General features: G+C 43.6%; 1 pseudogene; it reads right to left on the bottom strand.

Annotated features, from left to right (window-relative positions):
• Positions 1-4,028: 4,028 nt before the first annotated feature.
• LOC146177585 (uncharacterized) lies at positions 4,029-5,076 on the bottom strand (annotated as a pseudogene).
• Between the last annotated feature and the right edge of the window lie 2,572 nt (positions 5,077-7,648).

Genomic DNA, 7,648 nt, shown 5'->3' with positions numbered 1-7,648 from the left:
TTTATAAAAAGCTTCGTCTCCTGTACTGCTTGATAGTGCGCTCATAACTTTCTTTCTCCTTTCGGAGAGGCTCTAAATGCTGGAAATTTCCTCAGCAACGGTGAAAAGAAAAGTTCGATACGGGCGCACGTCGTAGTTACTGGCGAGCTGAGAAATCGTCTTTTTATGAAGCAAAACTAAAATAATGGTTGTCACCTTTATACAAAACGTTTTCCCCTGCGTTTGAGCAGTGAACCTACGCTGTTGTGTGTGTGTGTGTGTGTGTGTGTGTGTGTGTGTGTGTGTGTGTGTGTGTGTGTGTGTGTGTGTGTGTGTGTGCGTGTGTGTGCGTGTGTGTGTGTGTGTGTGTGTGTGTGTGTGTGTGTGTGTGTGTGTGTGTGTGTGTGTGTGTGTGTGTGTGTGTGTGTGTGTGTGTGTGTGTGTGTGTGTGTGTGTGTGTGTGTGTGTGTGTGTGTGTGTGTGTGTGTGTGTGTGTGTGTGTGTGTGTGTGTGTGTGTGTGTGTGTGTGTGTGTGTGTGTGTGTGTGTGTGTGTGTGTGTGTGTGTGTGTGTGTGTGCGCGTGTGTGTGTGTGTGCAGGAAACGTATTTGCTTGAGAGCAGTAAACTGAAATGAAACCACATTCGCAGAATGCAGTGCAAAACAAGGATGCCACCTTAGCATCTATAGCAAGTATTTTCCCCCCATCTTGAGAACTGAACTATACTGTTTTACATAGGTGGCGAAAACGCAGAATACGAAACAGAAAAGCATTGTTTTAAATGTTGCAGGTGGTGGTAGATATAATACAGGAGCGGTTACGATTTTGCCTATTGTGTCAATAATTTTGAACACTTGCTTGCTTTGAATGAATCCTATTGGCTTGTTGAAGGGTAGGTGTAGACAAGCTATTATTATTCTTGTCTCTGTCTTATTCGTGTATAGCCTTCTACATTGCATTCTTGGCGCTTGCCACTACTCCCTAAAAATATGATCTCGCGAGACACTGAGAGTATTTGGAATATTTATTTACTTATTTTTTATTGTACCCTCAGGGCCAAAGGCATTACAGAGGGAAGTGGGTTAATTATGATACAGAACAATGAATATAATAGAGTGAAAACAAGTAGTACAAAATAAAATTCCTCCAGAATAAAACAAACAACATTCACAAAGCGTAAATAACATAAAATCAATTTACACAACACAGTGGAAACAGGTATAACATATGATCAAATTCCTTCAGAATAAACATTGTTAGCTATTGCGTCATGAAAGGTTTTGTTATCTGAAATGGCTGCAATATCGGGGGGAAGGCGGTTCCATTCCACAGATGTGTGGGGAAGATATGACTGAAAAGAAGATTTGGTGTGGCATGTTCGGATGCCAACCTTGTGGCGGTGATCGATGCGATGTGAAATGTATTCTGGGGGTTGACATGAAACAGTCGTGAAGCGCAACGTGATGATATAGCTTGTGAAATAGCGTTAGGCGACCAATTTTAGGGCGAGATTGTAACGGTGGAAGTGAAACGTTAGATTTCATGGCTGTGATGCTTGCCGTACGATTGTAATTTGAAACAATGAAGCGGACGGAATTATTTTGGACTAGTTCCAAGGAATATATGAGGTTTTCATGTGTAGGGTCCCATATTGATGATGCGTATTCAAGTTTAGGACGTATAAGTGTTTTATACAGTAAAAGCTTAAGAGATGAGGGAGCGGCAGAGAAATTCCGACGTAGGTATCCTAACATGCGGTTAGCGTTATTAATAACGTAGTCAATATGAATAGACCATGTTAAATTTTGAGTGATATGAATACCTAGGTACTTGTATGTTTTTACCCAGTCGAGAGGAGTGCCATTAAGATAATATGAAGGAAGAGCGTTAGATGCACGGGAAACACGCGAAGCTTTACATTTACTAATGTTTAATTCTATATTCCATGCATTGCACCAGTCTGACACCCACCTGAGGTCTGACTGGAGAGTGTCAGTATCGTTAACGTTATTTATTTCCCGAAATATTACACAATCGTCAGCAAAAAGGTGAATGTTAGAGGATATGGCAGAAGGGAGATCATTAATATAGATTAAAAATAGGAGGGGTCCGAGGACTGATCCCTGTGGAACACCAGATAGCACGTTAGTAATCGGTGAATTAGTGTCATTAGCATGTACAGATTGCCAACGGTTAAGAAGGAAAGATTTAATCCAGTCGAAGACGTTAGGATTGAGATTAAGATGGCTCAATTTATGTAGCAGCAATTTATGACATACCTTATCAAAAGCTTTGAAAAAATCCAAAAAAATGCAGTCAGCAAACCATGAGTTGTCAAGTATGCGGTATAGCTTATCAGTAAAGGCATGTAATTGAGTTTCACATGAGTATGTTTGACGAAAACCATGTTGCGCAGGTGTGACAAATGAATTCTCATCGAGAAAGGTAACGACATGCTTGAAAATGATATGTTCTAGTAATTTGCAGCATGTGCTTGTGAGGGAAATGGGACGAAAGTTTTGAGGGGAGTGCTTACCACCGGACTTGTGAATTGGAACCACCTTCCCAATTTTCCAGTCGTTAGGAAGGCTTGCTGTGTCGAGTGACTGTTGAAAAAGTTTGGTTAGTATAACTGAACTATAAGCACAAGTATTTTTTAAGAATTTAGCGCTAATCGCATCGAAACCAGGTGAAGAATCAATTTTTAAAGAGTCAATTAATTAGGCTACGCCAGGTGGCTCGATTGTTATAGGTGGCATTGTCGGGAACCTGTGGTGCTGTATGTAAGGCAGATTAACGCTTGAAGGGGAGGAAAAGCTTTCAACGAATGTGCCATTCAGCACGGAAGCACGAAGATTACTGGGGATAAGTTTACCGGAGGCATCTTGTAGTCTAATTAATGGGTCAGTCGCCGGGTGTATAACGCACTGGAATTTCTTAACACTAGTTTTCAAAATAGTTGGTAATGTGGTAGACAAAAAGTTATTTTTTGTTAGTTTGATCGCGTTGACGTAAGCGTCGGAAGCAGACTTGTACTTCGCCCATCGCGTGTTAGATGGTGAAAGCTTCGCACGGCGGTATAAACGTTTCTTTTTGTTAGATAGTCGTCTGGTGTAAGAGTTGTGCCAACATGATTGTGGATTAGAGGTGACGATGCGCTTAGGGATATACTTATCAGTTAGTTTGTGAACCTTCGTTTTGAATGATATCCAGTTCTCCTCGACAGAGCAGTAGTCAAAGTTTGCAATAAAGTAATCAACAAATATGCAGAGTTTATGGTTAATAGCGGCAAAGTTGGCGCGATTGTAATCTAGGATGAATTTTTTTTATTTTTTCCGCTTTTGGACGTGGTATATTAATGAAAAAATTAAGCAGGACATGATCACTGATGCCTAAAAGATATGTTATATTAGTAACTAACTCTGGATTAGTCGCTAGAATTAGATCAATAATGTTCGAAGCGTTATTTAGCGTCCTAGTGGTTTTTGTTACTGAGTTAGTGAAAATATGGTGCATAGATGTAAGAATTATTTAGCTTGATACGAGGGGGGAGATGAAGAAGGCGGCTGAGCAGTCCATAAAATAGTTGGAAAATTAAAGTCCCCAAGTAGAAAAAGTGGTGATGAAGGAAATCGTGCGCGAACAGGGATTTAGAGCATCATGAAGGTCGTTAGTGAATGTAGACGAATAAGCGGGAGAACGGTAACAGACGCCAATAATCAACTTAAGATGACCTATCACTATCGACGCAAAAATTAGTTCTAATTCGCTGAAGACAGGGATACATGAAGATGGAATGTATTTAGAAATCGCAAGTAAAGCACCGCCGCCACGTTTGCCTGTTCTATCGCAACGATATACCGAGTAGCGATGAGCGTTGTGGAAAATTTCGGAATCTGAAACATGCGTTGGGAGCCAGGTTTCCGTTAGCGCTATGATGTCAGCTGAGCATGTGTCTATGGCAGAGGATAAAGAAGTGTGCTTGTTAAGTAGGCTGCGGACGTTAGTATAAAGAACAGATATCGACTGTCCACTACCCCTCGCGATTCTCTACGGTGAAGCGGAAGATAGAGCCACAGAATCCGATCCAGACGATTCGCCACGTGCCACGATTTCTTCATTTTCTTCACGATTCTCCGTGATTTCTTCAACAGTGTCCGAGGTAGGGTTATACATGAAGCATTTTTTATTGATGTGAAGCTTGTTATAGCGTATCTTAAAAGAGCGAGGGCCAGCATGATAATTTCCGAATCAAAAAGTTTTTTCCGAGCATGGCGCGTAGCCGATGAGAAACCTTCACTGATAGTGATGTTATCCGTTTTAAGTTGGTTACGAAGGGTTAATAACTTGTCTATCATTTTAGTTTCAGAAAATTTAGCTATGATTGGTCGGCACTTGCCGTCTGAAAAGCACCCAAGCGATGTGCACGCTGAATTGGACTCGAGGGAATTGGACTCGACAATCTTAGTCAAGGCTTCCAAGAGTTTAGATTCAGTATCTGCCCAAGTCTCTTCCTCATCGGGTAGACCCCTGAATATTAGATTTTCATGTCGCGATCTATCTTCGGCTTCATCAAGGCGAGACTGCAGCAAATCATTTCGAGTACGTTGATCTTCTACAGATTTCTTTAAAGATGAAAGTTCCCGATCCATGTCGTCGAATTTCTGTCGTTTTCTCGAGTTCATCGAGCCTCTTGTGCATGCCAGCTAAATTTGAATCAATGTTCTTCTGACTACTCGTAATGTCTTTAATATCAGAGGCTAATTCGGCCTGATCTTTCGAGCTTTGCAACGTGCGAGAATGTACATCCTTAAGCAGCCTAAACATAACTTTCATTTGTTCGGACGGATTGTCTGGCAGGTTATCTATGTCAAGGGAGGTCTCGGAGCGAGTCATCGTACCCGGGTTAGATTCGATGTCGCCAGAGCGCAAAAGCAGAGAGATCATTGAAATGCATTCACAAGCAACATGAAAGCACACCCGTGGGCACGGGAACAGAAGTAAACAGCGATCGTCGCATTTCCTAGCGTGTAAGGGATAGCGCGTACCAACCTGCACGGTTAAGAAGCGAAGCAACTGGAGGCATGCCGATGTCATTGTTCCCGTGCCCACTGAAGGGAAAGCCAGCGTGTTTGTCGCTTTAAATCCGGGGTGGGTGGTGATGCCATCGTCGATGACGCTGGACGGGTGTGGACGAGGGATTCGATGAGCGGGAAAGCCTGGCTGGGTGGAACGCTGAAGTTGCCGGTGAACAGAAGCCCAGATCTTGCAACCACCGGACCAGGGAAAAACGTCGAGTCAGTACCTGCAGCCGGCGAAGTTGATATGGCGAGCGCCAGCATAGCCTGCACGGTAAAGAAGCGAAGCATTTGAGGCATGCCGGTGTCACTGTTCCCGTGCCCACTCATGCGTTTTCAGGATACCGAATTTCTGGCATTTTTTGTGCACTTAATATTTGATTACCTGCGTATATTTGATATGTTCGTCGACATCAGCCGATGTTACTCCTCTTCATGCAGGTCAACCTTTTGGTTGCTTACGGCCCAGTTGCAAACCTTACTTACGTGGACACACCGTTTTCACTGCTGCTGCCGTCGATTCCTGTGCTGGCGGTAAGATGTCCGCAAGGTCACAAAAATAGCAGGCTATATTTCGCGCGCATTTTACTTGAGAAATAGGTGTAGATACATTGCTTGTAGCTAGTCAGCTGTGCCAGGCGAAAATGAAATGGCTTGACCTGTGAACTTAGGCGTCCGCCTTTTACCCCTGTTCACTGCTCCTTCATACCATGTGAGCCATCTTCTTCCTCTCGTTCTACCTGAAGCAGCTGAAGCGGGGCTATTGTGCCACTTAGGCTGCAGGAGTACGCCTTCTCAATACTTTATTTAAAATTGATGCGCTGCGTGAACAGTTTTGGTGTACGTTTTTATAGCAGAGAAACATGTCATATTATCTACGTACTTGTAAACTATGCAAGCCCTGAATCTCCTCCTACAACAATCCGGCGTTTCTATAGTTGCTTCTGCAGGACACAAACGCAAGATGAGCGTCAAAACATAAATATTTTAACATTCACGCACACTAGCATTGAACTGTCCGCCGCAACATCTCTGCTCAACCTCGGAATTCTATTATATTTCGTACGATAGTATTGCAATTAATTATAATGTACTCTAGGCTGTTTACGTTACAAGCATGGACCCTGGTATTTTTGAAATGCTTCCGAGGCTGTCTGCAAGACGATGCCATTGTGTGCAAATAAGATTTCAAGCAGTATTTGGTAGGCGCAGGCATCCGCAGGCGCTTGCGGTAGAGAGAAAAAAAAATTAGAAGGTATAGCGCGATAGGGCCTGTGGCTCTCTGGGGTGTAAATTGAGAAATCTATATAAACGCATTGAGAAATCTAGGTAGGCGCGCAGTTAGCGTTGTGAATACCACTCTTAAATTTAGAACGCGTAAGCGTCATCAAGTCTCGGTAAGGAACTACACGTTATCAAGCAATTCCTGTGGCCGCTACACGACAGTGCTCCAGGATCTTGTCCGACACGTTTTTCAGAGTCCATCTTTTTCACACTACCTCTTTGTCCATGCGCACTTTTCTCGTTCGGCTGCACTAGCATCGCTCCATCGTATGTTAAGTATCCGAGTGCACAGCGTACACTTTAACGATTGCATTCAGTTACATCTTAAAGTCTACGCTTGCATTGCATCCGTATGCGCAGTTCTTTCCTTTCTCTCATAGACAATAAATCTCTATCTATATTTGTTCGAAAGCAAGTGTACAAATTTTAAGCCGAAACTCTATATCTGACAAGTCAAAAACGGCGTCACCAGAAGATTCTACAGAGCATGATCCCGAAATAACACGTCGTCATGTGAAGGGATATGTCGTCTCATCACTAATCTATCGTATTTATCGGTATAATGCTGTGCAATATAGCATAATAAGCAGTCATTAGACGTTATACCAAGTCATGTGATCATGAGTATGGATGTGCTGTTAAAATAAACACAAAATTAAAGGAATTCTTAGATGTCTGTTAAGAGGCGAATGCCGAAAGCCTACTCTTCCTCTTCTATCATTTGCCTTTCATCATTGCCTCTTATCGGCGGGCAGGGGGGGGGGGGGGGGTGACCGGTGGCTGTTTCTGGCCCTACGGGGCAGGGACTGGTGGCTCAACGCCACTTGCGGCCGGGGCTAGCCTGCAACCAAATTTTTATCAGTTGTAGGTCGTCATTGTATCCGCCACCTCTTCGGTGGTTGGTGGACGAAGCGGTTGCGGTGCGCGCCTTTCCCTGCCTCTTCTTTTTCGTTCTTCTCTACTTCCTTTCTTCTATCCGCACAAGACAGCGGAGATGGCTCAGTTAGAGAGCCAGTAGCAGGCTCGTGCATTTTAACGCGACAGCGTTAAGGAGCTCGTGTCGTAAAAAAGCCGGTGTCGTCGGCGTCGGCGGCGTTGGCCGTGAGCGATAACTCCCGGCATGCACTTCATAAATAAAAAGCAACTTCGAAGATGGGCTGGGTGGGAATCGAACCAGGGTCTCCGGAGTGTGAGACGGAGACGCTACCACTCAGCCACGAGTTTTTTTTCTTTTTTTATTTCCGAAGTATACATGAACAACAAATGGTCACACTTAAACACTTCAGCTGCCCTTGAGCTGACGCGTGT

This window comes from Amblyomma maculatum, chromosome 10 (genome assembly GCF_055883805.1).
Source record: "Amblyomma maculatum isolate TAMU_Amacu chromosome 10, ASM5588380v1, whole genome shotgun sequence".
Taxonomy (NCBI): domain Eukaryota; kingdom Metazoa; phylum Arthropoda; class Arachnida; order Ixodida; family Ixodidae; genus Amblyomma; species Amblyomma maculatum.
This window is presented reverse-complemented; position numbering and strand designations above follow the sequence as displayed.